Source organism: Sylvia atricapilla, chromosome 5 (assembly GCF_009819655.1).
Source record: "Sylvia atricapilla isolate bSylAtr1 chromosome 5, bSylAtr1.pri, whole genome shotgun sequence".
Classification (NCBI taxonomy): domain Eukaryota; kingdom Metazoa; phylum Chordata; class Aves; order Passeriformes; family Sylviidae; genus Sylvia; species Sylvia atricapilla.
This window is the reverse complement of record NC_089144.1, coordinates 10,385,853-10,399,563: the sequence shown is the minus strand read 5'-3', so window position 1 is coordinate 10,399,563 and position 13,711 is coordinate 10,385,853. Positions and strand designations below refer to the sequence as shown.

Below are 13,711 nucleotides of genomic sequence, written 5' to 3'. Positions count from 1 at the left end.
TCAGTACGTTAACCTGGGATTTTTTTACTCTAACACAGAACATGATGGAAGAAGCACTGTTGTAATTAGACAATATAATAGAGTGCCTCCCACTATTTTAGGCAGCAGATGTTTACTTAAGAGATAGGGAAGGAAAAAATACCTATATTTTAATTGCATGTGTCAGATTGGTGGTCATTCTTGTGACCAAAACCAATTGCCATAATTAGCATTTCCTTTTACCTCCTCAAACTCCTCTCTTCCCCTAAAACGTGGCTACAGAAAGTCTTCCACCTTTTAGACAGACTCCAAAACACATTTAAGTATCATCAGCATTACCCAGTTTTTCTTTAAATTTCTTAGAATGGAAATGGAATAATAAGGCCATTAGCTGTCAAAATCACCTTAAACCAGGATGGTGGTGGCCTCATCTATCAAATTGACTTTTGTGGTCAAAAAAGGGTGTGTTTTGAAAATTTTTTACTAATTTGTCTGTTCCTATTTTACATATATACAAGGAATGACACATAATGTACAAATCTACTATTTACAGCCTATGCAATAAATTAATGTGCGAATAAAAGACATTTGCACATCAAATAGTTGTGATAAAGTTAAATATTTCACGTACTAACAGTCAGGAGACAATCAACTACCTGTGTAACACTTTCTACTCTCATTTGCATCTGTAAACAGATTAGATCTAGTAGAGCAGCTGAACTTGTATTCACACACCTGAGGACATGGCTGTCCCTGTTCACATACACCAGCGATACAGCCAGTGGACACTGATGAAACTAAAGAAGAATAAAAGTTTTTGTCCCTAGAAATGATAAAATGCAGCAAGGCAACTAGAAAACCAGTCATTATCACTGATACAATATTAACCAAAATTCTGCACACCTTCCAGCAATGCTATGAATATGTGCTCCAGTTTAAAAGATTCTGATTCATTTAAATACTTCCAAATGGATGCTTACGTTCTCCATAAATAAGAAGGCATATTCTGTTTTGTTTCTAAATACCAGGTGCTGTCAAATCCAAGAGCACGGGAGCACAATCAAAGTTACAATCCTCTTTACTGCATTAATCCTTCTGCAACCTCTCAGCTGTCTCAGCGCAGCCACTGCAAGCAACTGAGAAGCAACATGTGACTTCTGCTGTCAAACAGTTAATGTATTAATGGTATTAATCTCAGAGGAAAGTTTAACTCTCACTGAATTACCTCACTTTCTATAGAAGCAATTTCAGATCAATATCTGTTACTTTTTCTGTGCAGAGGCAAGTGCCTGAAAGCCCAGTGCTCCATATAATTCAAAGGCGCATTGCAAACTGCATCAGTAGCACTGCAAATGATCTTCAACTATTCCAGGAGATTCTCCATGTCCTATGGAAACATGGATATAGTCCAACTTTCTCAGCCAAATCTGAATTGTTTGTAGATGTGAAGTCCTCATGTTGTTGGAGACCTAACAGTCCCTGAACCTCCAGAGCTTCTCTCCTATGCCCTTATACTCCATTTTTAATCCTCCTTCCTGCCTCCTGCACAATGCGACGCCCTGCCTTTCCCCAAATCTCTGCTGCAGCTGCCAAAGTCCTCCAGGTCTGCCTCTAAATCTGTAATTCCACTGGATACTCTCTGATGGGTCACCAGGGAATACTAGCAGCTGTTTTGCAGGAAACGACACATCTCCTTCTAATGATAAGCAAAAAAAGCAAAGCAATAGAGGGGCAACATGAGCTCCAGATCCACAAGCACAGTGTGGGAAAAAAAAGCAAAACCACATTCTGACTAGAAAGTCTCTTTTCAAATTTTTGCCTTGGCTCTTATACACAAGATCAAGCACTCACTCAGCTCACAGCAAACCTTACAATGACACTAGAGCAAATATGATGCTGGTAAAATATGTCAGACATCACAGTTTCCTATCAAAAAAGATCTTTATGTGATCCTGAAACTACAGATATCTCTAATCTGGACTAGAAACAAAACCCCATTAGTATACCCCACCTGCATCCACACTGTCACCCCACATGAGCTACTCAAAACTGATTAAGTGAAAAGTTTTTGCCCAGTTAGTGCCTTCCCCATCAATATGACAGACAATCATGGAGGAAAAATGTAATGATAAACTTTGAGCATAGAGAAAGATGTCTTTCATCTTTCAGGGCTTTTTTTTTCCAGATACTTGAAAGAAAACAAGAAAAAAAAACAACCCTTCATGCTGTCAGAAGACAGACAATAAAACTTTGTCAGCACAAGTAATTTTGAAACATTACTCTTGTTTAGCATGATCTGACTTCCTGTGTACAAGAGGCCTAAAGCAAAAACCAATTTTAGGTTGACCCATGAATAACTCAGAGACCCAGTGTTATGGATTATAGCTTGGTCTTATACTTGGTAAAAACAAACAAAATTTAATTGCCAAAACTCAGAAAGGCAAGAAAGCTATTTACTGCTAGAAAACATAGAATAATAAAAGTCCTTTTTAATCTTGTATTCATCACAACACTTGAGTCCATAGTCCTTTTGCTTGGAATAAAGTAACTGATCTAACTGCCCTTAACATAATATGAATACTGTTACTCTCCATTTACAATATTTAAGTAGATGGTAATGAAATCTAGTATCTCATAGTCTTGTTGAAGAAAATGTTACTCATGGTAACTCCTACACCGCCTATGGACAAAAATTACAGGATTTTTATTTACATTATATCCTGAAGTGCTTTGTTGCACAGCCTTTCACTGTGCAAAGTTGAGCAATGCATACTTACAATTTCAATAAACGGTAAATGAAACCTACCACCTTGTACTGATCCCAGTTCAAAGTTTGCAAATGTACTTGGCATTAATCCTTATAAAACCAAAACAGAAAAAACCCCGCACATGCCCAAAAAGCAACAGCCAGCAACCAGAAAATGAACAACCTAGACTCTTGCAGAAATGTGTCATCCTGCAGGAACTGGCAGCTGGTTCATAACAAGAATTCACAAACACCTTGTAAGCACTTTCATTTTGCAGCCACAGCCTGAAAAAACACTAGCAAAACCCGGTACGTGAGGTTAAACAAAAATAAAATTGTATTTGATGTTAGCAAACTACAGCATAATGTTGCAAGATTGAAGGATACCTTTACCAGCTTTTTTGACAAAACACTATTCCAAGTCCAGCTGAAAAAGTTTGGAAATAATATCCGCAAACAGTTCCACCCTTCTTGCACTGCGCACTGGAAAGGAAACAGCACAGTCGGTTTCATTTTGATACTTCTTGTAAACTGACAAAGGAAATAAACTGCCAGCTCCAACCCCCGGACTGATCCGCTGCATAAAACACTGCTCAACAATCACAAGCTTCATTCCAGGTCAAATGACATAATTGGGAAATTATCAAGTGCTAAAATAACCACCGTTCCGCTGGTGTTTATTTACAATAAACACAAGCTTCGCTTTCTGACAGAAACCCACTAAAACGATTCTCCATTTCACAAAGTCTACAAGTGAGTAGGATCAGCAAAATTATGCAAAACATCCTGCTAGAAGAAGAAATGTAAACTGAGCCACTTACAGAGAGGAGCGGGCTGCCAACTTAATCTGATTCTACGACGACTGTAAACATGTACTTTTGGAACGTGAAGCGATTCACATTGCCACAGATGCCGTCAGAGAAACACAGCAACGTGATTAGGTATTCTGCACACGGGGAAAAATCCGGCAGATGACCTGCCGCAGCAAATACCAGATCTGTGCTCGCACACACCAACTGTTTTGACTACAGGCACTTGTTAAGCACCAAGTTTCGGTCCTACCAGTTGGACACCAGAACTGAACCGGTGCCAAGAACAACACGAGCTGAAAACGGCTGCAGGGTTGTTTTTTTTTATTTTTCTTTTTTTTTCCCCCTTGGTTTTGTTTTGGTTTTTTTTTTAAATAATTGTTGATATAACTCTAACTGCAGAAATGAACCAAAGTGCAAAATTAAAAGCAGCAAAATCTGCAAGTGTATATTTAGAATAAGACACTGAATTTTTACTTCCTTGGTCCAGGAAAGGAGAGTGTTTGTGTATAACACAGTAGGATGAACCCGATGTTTTCCTGGAAATTCTTTTATTTCTGGGATAACCTGGCATTTGTCAGGATAATTATAAAAGACATGAGAAATAATCTCTCAACTACCACTATTTTACATTTAGGTGCCCAAATATCTTAAAAATGACAAAATTCCATAAAGAGCCACACATGAAACTTCCCAGAACATGATTACTCCTCTTGAGTAAAAAGCATGAAAAAAAAGAAGGGTCAAACAGAACTCCAAAAAATGCTTCAAATAGTGCAATTAATTATCCTAAAATGTCAACTGAAGCTTCTGGGTACTTGCCTGCTTCTTTTATAGGGATTTTGAGATATAAACATGAAGCTCCAAGGTATCACTGAAGTGTCAGACAGACAGGAAAGCAATGGAAGTGTGAATACCCTGCCCTGGTGACAATGTCAGTCTTCACATCATCGAGCAGCAAGACCTAGAATTAACAGTAGTGTCAAGGCCTGTTTCTACAGCTATAAAAGAGGGTATTAATGATTTAGGGCATTAACTTGATTAAAAAAGGAATTGAAGACTTAAGTAGAAATTCATCACTCCTGTAATGACACAATTCCACACGTGTAACCAGCATTTGCCACCTGACTCATTCCTACTGCAGACAAAATGACAATTTTCAACTCCATATTTCTCAGCTCAGCAAGGCCAAAAATCCCCAGGCAAAAAAGAAGCAACAGAGAAAGTGAATCTTGGCTACACACTTTTTTGAGTGACAGCCTACCAAAGAAAAGCAAGGGAAGCTTATGTACAGAAATTTCATGTTCTGCTGGAGGGAATGCTCACGTAAGTCCAACATGAAATGAGAGTCTGAGTTAAATACCACCTCAAACCTTGTGTCCAGTGCTTACACCCACAAGGACAGCCCTCACCATCCTTTTGCATTAGTAGTATCTTACTACCTGCTGACCCACATTCCCACCATTTTTGTACCCAAAGGATGGAAATGCAATATCAGCCCTAAACTTCACAGGACAGACACCTCATGTGAAATGCTAAAATATCTCTAGCAATTAAGCCACAGTACTCTCAAAGGTAAATACTATCAACAAATCAGAATTTTGCAGGTGATTTAATATGTGAAGAGAAATCTTCAAATGTTTGGGTAAATATACAAATTTATAAACTAATCACCTGTTCATTTAATTCAGACACCCAACTTAAATAATTACACTTCACATTGTTGCAAAATAGAGGAAAATTCAGTATTGTCATCTTCTCATGCTTTGTACCATGTAACAGACCTGTTTCCTCAGGCAGATCTTTCACATTCAAGGTCGCCCAATGACATATTTTTATTTATTTATACTTATGAGGCAAAATATTTCATTGTATCTCTATTTCTATCTTTAATTATATTTACATAACAATAAGAAAATAAAGTAATTTATGTACATTATGGCTTTAAGAACTAATTAAATGTTTCCCCATATCTATCATAAACCAGAAATATTTAATGTTGCTTTAATGTTTTACTTAATCCAAAAATATATAATGCCATTTCTTTTTACTGTTAAGAAAAGATAAGCCATTGCAGAGTGAGATGGAACTGCTGAGATCGTTTGGAAAAAAAAAAGCTGTACTATGACTGAGAAAACAGACTATCATTTTTAGATGACATGTTCTTCATCTGGCTCTGTGAAAAACACACCAGATTTTATTCTGTGATTTATAGTATCAAATCACATATCACTATTTGATTTTATCATTCTGTACAAATGACTTCTAGAGAAACAGTAACTTCACTGAAATTAGCCCAGGATAACATCTTTGCAGGATTTGCATATAATCTGTTGTTCAAACCTTCTGGTTTTTCTCTTATTTGGGATCCAAAGCCAGCACCTGGTGAACCAATGTATTTCTTAACAATACATTGATTACAATGTATTGTAATTACAATACATTCTTAACAATTTTTTTTTTAAGCATAGAAATAATGGATTTTTATTCCTAAAAATATGCAGGTTTGAATGTTAAATTACTCCATCTCTGTTACCCCGAGCATCTTGGCCCCTAAGCAGCCTCATCATTTCATCCTCTATCCACGTCCTTTGTCCATCTCCCCAAAGAGACGAGATAAGCTCTGTTTGGTCTGCAGGTAGACATGTGCCAGCTGTCAGTACAAGCTGCAAATGTGCTACTGCTGCATGGAATACTGTTCTCTGGGCCACATTATCTAAGCTGTCTCCTCACAGTTGCTGATCTTCACAAGACTGCTCAAAGTTTGGATTTCTGAACCAAATTACTAAAGAGCTAAAAATTCTCAGACAAAAAGATTTTATCATCATATAAAAGAGATGCAATCACCTAAGGTTTATTGCTATTACTATTTTGATTACTAGTAGCATTATTACAAAATTAAAATGTTTTAGGAAATCCAAGCTAAAATCAATATATGATTTTTTTTACTTGCTTTTCCGTGTTTGCCACTCCTCATGTGCACTCCCAGGCATTAATCCCCTTGGAATATTCTGACACCATTTCAAAATCCACATAGTCACAAACACTTGCCCAACTAGGGACACTGTTTTGTTTTGAAGATTGAATGAGCCTATGTTTAAGTTTCAAATTGCTTTATCAAAACCCTCTACAAAAGCAGCACTACTGCCAGGTCAGAGTATTTTCTCATTTCAGACATTTTAGATATATCAGTTCACTCATCTTTCAAGCAGGTAATTTGCCAGAGGTAAGAAAATCTATTATTTAGAAAGCTGCATGAATAACCACAAGTGATAAGCCCTTAATATACAGCCTCCAAAGTGAATGTGCAGATCAGTTCCTGAAGAGGTCACTTGTTCATGTTTCCCTCATTACATACAATAGCTCTTACAAACAAGAAACGAAACTCTTAACCTTCTACAGAAAAAAAGTCAAGAGAAAACACTGAAAAACATACTCAAATACAAAAGTGTGTTTGTAGGGCATTTTTAATCTGTTCCACCCCCTTAAAAAAACCTCTTTAGTTCTGTATTTACATACAACTTCTTAATTCTGAAGTTTGTTTTCACTTTAACTTGCATCATTTATGACTTCTAACTGTGCAAACTAAAGAAACTCAGACCTAACTGCACATGAATGAAATAAATGCAGATCAACCTCTGAGAGTCCAAGTGAGAACTACTTCATAGTCTGTCTCTTCATGCACGTCTTGACCATTCATCACTGCAATTAACTTCTCATACTACAAATTATTTCTTTTGGATAAACTATTTCTCCAGTCATAATTTAACAAATTTCCCCTTGTTGCTTGTAATGAGAGTTTTTTATGTCAATAATATTAAATGTCTGAGATATACAAAGATATATATGATTATTTTCTCAGATAGGTATCTGTTCAGTTTTTTCCAAGTTGAGTCTTCCAAAGTTTATTGAAACATGGTCAGTGTTTCAGATGTTGTGTGAAGAAAGGCACTTTCCAAGCCCACATAGCCATTAGAGGGCAGATTTTAATTTAAAGCATTCCAAGTTTATTCACCCACTGATGTTGCCTCTGTTACAGAATAATGGGGCAGGAATCACACAGGGAAGAGACAGCTGATTTCTAGTACTATCTACCAAGGTGCATGAACTGCTGTGACAGCACAGCTGTGCAATTCTGCTTTCCCTTCTCCCACTTTCAATGCCCTGAACAACCTGTCATCCAGTGCAGGTGGTTCCAACTTTCCATGGATCTTCTCAGAAGCACACACATACCATATTTAGAAAAACTTTTGGTAAAAAAAATGTGTAGGTGCTCACCAGCTGAAGACACAGGTTATTTTTCCTTTGAGGCATTCTAATTACTTTCTATAATTACTTCTAATAATAGAAAAGCTAATAGAAAAGCTTATATTCTATAAGCTAATAGAAAAACAATCTCATTAAAGCAAGGCATAGCTCAATTCAGAACAATTCTTGTAAGTTTTAACACGGACAGTAAGCAAACAAACCAAGATGATTAGAAGTCCAACTTGAAGCAAGTCCATACAAATGAACCAGTTTTACCTGAAGACATTTAAGTCTTATAATATGTAACAGGATGTCTCTGAGAAGCATGCACTAAGTATCTTTCCAAGGTATCAAATGTTTCATGTGTTTCAGTCATTTTTGGTTTAAACCACAAGAGCCAATCGGGGCATATGTAAAACATTAGGATGATTATTTCCTACTAGGACTTAGCTGGCTTTTTATAGTGCTAGAATCTGGTTTCCCCCATGCTTGGTGTAACATTTCACTTCAGGTGGGAAGATATGAATAGGACATATGCTTGCCAAGAGATGAGAGTAACCCTTGGTCAGCCAAGAAATGACTATAGAGAGTAAGCTTGGAAACTAACAGGAAGAAGAGAAAACAATTTTAAGACAAGGATTTCAAAGTGGGTTATTTATAGAGTCAACACTCAATTATCCATGGTCAGATTATCTGTACCAGAGATGCAGAAACAAACCAGCTCCAGCTGGGCTCATTAGCAGAGGTGCAGCTTGGTGTAAATATCCCCACACTCTTAGGGACATTGTGGGTTCAAAAATTACACAGCATCTTCTTTTTAGCATGAGACTGAAGTCCTCTCTTCAATATAAAGTGAGTCACTTTGGTTGTTTCTGTATAGCATTTCCAAAGGCAAAAGCACTGGGGAAAACAGCAAAGACTTCAGACAAAATCACTGCCTGGCAGTGTTATCCCCATGCTCTGGTCCCAAGAAATTTTCTTAACTCAGGCTCAGCATCAAGCCCAAGCTGGCTGTGTGCATTCCTGCGTTCTGTGTCAGGGCTGTGACCTCTGCCAGGGAGTTGGGTGCAGACAAGCACCAGATAGTTGTGACAAGGCAGGAGCCAGGCACCAGCCAGCATGGCAAACAGCAAGCACCTCACATACAGCTGGGGTGGCCTCTGTGCAGGGGGAACTGAGCTGTGAGATCACTTGAGATTACAATTCAAAGTTAGGTCATTAGACCAGATACGCTAAATGAGGGAAAAATCTAAATAAGTACTTTTCTAACTTCAAGAAAAACACAGCCACAGCAATATCAACCCAGCTTGAAGCTGTTTTCCTGGCCACAAGGTCAAAAGTGTAACTGACAGTGAAACACAAAGGTAGATTAAAAAAAGGGAAGGAAATGGAAAATAATCCAACATGATATTTCTTACCTACCAATTGCTTCCTCTGAATCAGACTATCTGTGTTCTTGCTCAAGGACTGAAACCTTTCTCCATCTGTCAGAAGACAGCAAACTCCAGAAGAGACTACGATCTTCTGGAAGTTGTCCCTTCTCATCAAATTCATGTTCTATAGTTGAAAGAAATCCTACTGTTTAGAGATAACAAGAGATACTTCTAAATTGGAGGAATTTGAGATTAAATTTATTTTTTTTTCCAGCAATGGGAATCACTTGACCAAAGAGACAGGGAAAGGACAACAAGTAGGATACTGGCATGATAAATCTCAGCTATAATCAACTGACTCCAGCTTGATTACAGAGGAGGAACTAAACTCTGTATTTGGCACATGGATCACAGAGCAAGTATTTTCTAAAGCTTTTTGCTGAGTCTGCCAATTGTTTGCTAGACAGTACAGCAGATTTAACCAGCAATGGCTAACAAGTGAACCAAAACTAACCATGCCTGAGCTATCATCCCTGGGATTTGCCTACTGTATCTAAATACTGAGAGAAAAAGAACTACTTGAACTGCTCAACTAGTTTCAAATGACAGCTAGAAACAGAGGATCACTGAGTGCAGGATGAGATAGAGGAAGAGGGTTATCTATCCTATCAGATGATCGTTGTAGCACTTGAGGAAATCTGCAGGTTCTAAATCTGTAACCTTATTACTCCCCTTCCTTTCCTCTTCCCTAGTCCCAAATTCCTTGACTTCCCAAGTTACTTAAGGTCTGAAAAAAAAGTAATTCAAGGAAAAAAAAGTTTGAAAGCACATTCTTTATGTGCTTATATTGCTTATAAGAGAACTCTGGCAGTTTTATTTGTTTTTACTTCTCCTTACATTTCAGATCCCTAAATGCCTACTGCCTTAAAAGGTGACAGCAGTGGCAGTTACAAAAGGTCTGCTGTCTGTCTTTGCTGTTTTACCTAAGGACATGAAGTCTATTCTCAGTATTAGGGACTAACATATTTTGGAAGGGGTAACATTCAGCAAACAAAACCAGAGAAAAGATCTTCTGCTGTACAGTATTTGCAAGTCCTGTGTATGGTATTTATCTTGGAACACACACTAATGAGGACAGCAGCACAAGTAATAGAAGGGAAAAGACTCAATTACTGTAAACAGCTGGGAACAAAAGACTGTTAAACATTTAACAATCACATCAACAGAAGGTTTTAGAAGTCTTTACCTCTTGTTTACTGTAACAAGATTAGGTCAATGCTCTCCTCTGCCTGCTAGCCTCATCAAACTAGGGAAGACCATAAAAACAAAACCACTGCACTAACTCACTCACTGAAAAAACTCACTGTCCTGCTCAAAGTATCGGAAAGATACCAAAGGATCGGGAACTACTGCCACAGTAAATTTCAGCCTGTAACTTTCAGCTAATCGGCTGCATATCTGTCTAGCACATACATGCAAACCACACTTACATAAACTTTTCGCTCCCTTACTACTCCTCCCACTCCAACATATCAATTCTAGCCAAGAACTTGATTAGCAACAGACTATGAAACACTTTCAGAGAACATCAGAGGTGGCACTTACAAAAGGACAGTGAACTTTTATGGCCTGAAGGCCCCAGAGCAAAGTGTGGCAGCTGGCATCGGGCATCGCTGTTACAGCTGCAGTCATACCATGAATCAAAAAGACATGCAATTTCTTTTTCTGCTCTTCCTCCCTATCAAAACATTCCTAGCACACCTTTGGCTTCAATCTAGTATTAATCCATGGCTGACTTACAATGTATGAATGGAGATCAGCCACACTGTATAACACAACCTTGAGTCTTTTAGCATTTGCTTCCTAGAATAGGCTGCTCTCGCTCTGCTAGTATGGAGTGTATTGTTGTCTCCAGATGTAACCTCACAGAGTCAATACACTGAAAAAGGCCTGCTGAGCCCTCTTTCACAAGCAATCTTCATTCATCCTGTATAAGAGACCTGTCTCTTCTTAGTAATTTTATGCCAATTTAGGAGTCACAATTGTTACACGCTCTCCCATCCCTTCCTGGCTAACTGTAAAATAATTAAACACCAGAGTTACATGAATTACTTTTGTAGGACTTCTGTCTTCCTCTTTATAATTACCTGTCAAAATCTGATACATAGTGAGTTTTAAACAAATCATTCTGTGATGGTTTTGTATTTTAATTAAATATAAAGCAACACTGGTTAGATACCTCGGGACATTTCTCACTTTACAGAAATCAGAGCTCATTTAACAGCCTTAGTATTTCACAGACTTAGACAAGACACCTCTATCAGATAACACTGGTTTCAAGTAAACAACTAGGTTTTATTTTTTCTCCTGAAAAGTCTAATGAAGTTTTCTAGTGTCATTTAGATCTATAACCATTTAGAAAAATGTAACAGAGATATAGAACCATATGTTTTTCTCCTTTTAAGTTCATTAGAACAAATAAAGGGAGCATGTAATCCATGCACACAGCAAGTAATCCAGCTGTAATTCATACCACAGCATAGCAGAGGTAAAGCGGTAATGCCGACATTAAACCTGATACTATTTAGCCCTTAAAGCTTGCAGGTAATCCTCTCTTTCCAAGAACTGCACACTGAGAGAAATCAGATATATTTAAAGAATAATTCGGTATCATGAAAGTTTTAAATGAAATCAAATTGTTTTAAATTAAATAATTTAAATTGAGCCCTGATGTCTAGGGCCATATTGAGGCTTCCAAAAGCAAACACTTAGCAACTGCCTTGTCCTATTTTTTTAAAAAGCTTTATGGAATACATAAAATACTGGCATATTTTGTTTAAACTACTTTGGTACCAATGTTATGTTATTAATCAAATTTTTAAAATAACCCTCAATGAATTATGTATTTCTAAAATACTACCCATTACCAACATAATCATACCTTGCATTATTTTCAACCACATTGTCATATGTGAAATATACCCAAAAATGGCAAAAACCCCACAGAACATACAAACACATACTTAAGGGAGAAATCAAGGTGACTTCTTGAAAATATGCATCTTGCTAAGTTTCTAGTTACCTGCATCCATTTTTCTTTAACCTTTCTGAGGCTGCAGCAAATGGAGATTAGTGTCTGGTCTCAAGCTAAAAACCTTTGCAATAATTTGTGTAGATTTGTGCAGATAAAAATAAAAATCACAGACTATATTAGATTCTAAGACCGTAAGCAACACGAACTATTGCTTCTGCACAGCAGCGTGCTGATATAGCTGGGAAAAAAAAGTAAAAATAATCACAGTACAGATAACCAAGGGTCAAAGTTCTAGTTATGCATGAAGTTTCAGTATTGGCACTTCCTGTTCTGAATCTAAAATACTCATAATTAAATCGATTTTGTCCTTCTTTGCTAAAGTAATGAACTGCTACTCTCTCCTCTCCTTCAACTATCTATACCTGACCTGCTCACTTACATTACTGTGAACCATTAGGGCAGTTTTAAAAGGTCTTCGGTCCACAAGAGGCATTGCTACACTGAGGCGGGCAGGCCAGGGCTGCGCTCGGGTTGCTGCGGCAGGCTCAGCCCAGGACAGCCTCCCGGAGCGGGGCGGGAGTTGGACGGCATCCCTGCACCCTGCACCGCCTCGGCTACTTCGGACACCGCAGGTGCTGCCGACAGCCCTCAAACACGTGTCACCTCCCTCCGCACCGCGCAGGTACGTAAAGCTGGGGATGTTTATCGCCACCAACAGCTGCGTCCTACAACCTCGTGCGGCTCCTACGGCGGGTTCCTCACGCCGCTCGACCGCAGCAGCAATAAAGCAGGGCAGGATGCGTAGCGACCCTCACTCACATTCAGGCCGCCGCCGCCAAACCCGCCCGCAGCGCCTCGCCCCGGCCGCCGGCAGCTCCGGGCCGTCCTCCGGGGCCGCAGGCGCCGTCAGCGGCCGGGAGGCTGCCGGGAGCGCAGCGCCGGGAGGCGGCGAGCCGAGAGCCGGGCGGGGAGAGCCGCGGGCACGGAGCTCCCCCTCCCGGAGCCGCCGGCCTGCTCCGACCCTGTTCACGGGCGGGGAAAGCCCCAGCAGCGAAAGGTCAGGAGCAGCAGAGGTAGGTGCAAAACTCGGTTCACTTAGCACACGATTTTTCTCCTGAAAACTCGGCAAACTTCTGGTTTAGTTTTGGAAGGCTTAGGCAAAGTCAGTTCTTCGACCAACTGCCACAGCTTCAGCCACTGACGGCAAGGATAGGCACGCTCTCCGTGTTAACTCCAAATTCAGGTTCTCCACACAATAATGTATGGTAATTGGTAATAAAAAATTAAGCTTCTCAGGATCTGATTATCTTTGATTTTTACACAGTGGAGTACGAGTAGACCAAGGATTAAGATTCTGTTAAAGTCAGCTGCTGCATAAACACAAAGGTCTTTACCACCTATTTTTCTTCCTACTAGTACTCCATACTCGCAAGTACGCAGATATCAGAGCTGTAGTGTCACCACCCAAAATAAAAAATTCAGTCAACAAGCTGAGCTTTGCTTTGGGACAGCTCTGTGTGTT

The 13,711-nt window shown here is 39.0% G+C and overlaps 2 protein-coding genes across 6 annotated transcripts in view; both read right to left on the bottom strand.

Moving 5' to 3' along the window:
* SYPL1 (synaptophysin like 1) overlaps positions 1 to 13,711 on the bottom strand; it is a 362,670-nt gene that overhangs the window by 209,653 nt on the left and 139,306 nt on the right. The window lies entirely within an intron of this gene.
* ATXN7L1 (ataxin 7 like 1) overlaps positions 1 to 13,711 on the bottom strand; it is a 112,478-nt gene that overhangs the window by 34,786 nt on the left and 63,981 nt on the right. The window contains exons 1-2 of one of the 5 annotated variants that reach the window (XM_066318679.1): positions 3,547 to 4,495; positions 3,113 to 3,208 (exon numbers count right to left, since the gene is read on the bottom strand). The exons of 3 other annotated variants lie outside the window; for them this stretch is intronic. The gene's annotated coding sequence lies outside the window, so the exon portion shown is untranslated. Of the gene's footprint in view, positions 1 to 3,112; positions 3,209 to 3,546; positions 4,496 to 13,711 lie in introns of those variants that run through there. One more of the 5 variants, XM_066318680.1, reaches the window with a different exon arrangement.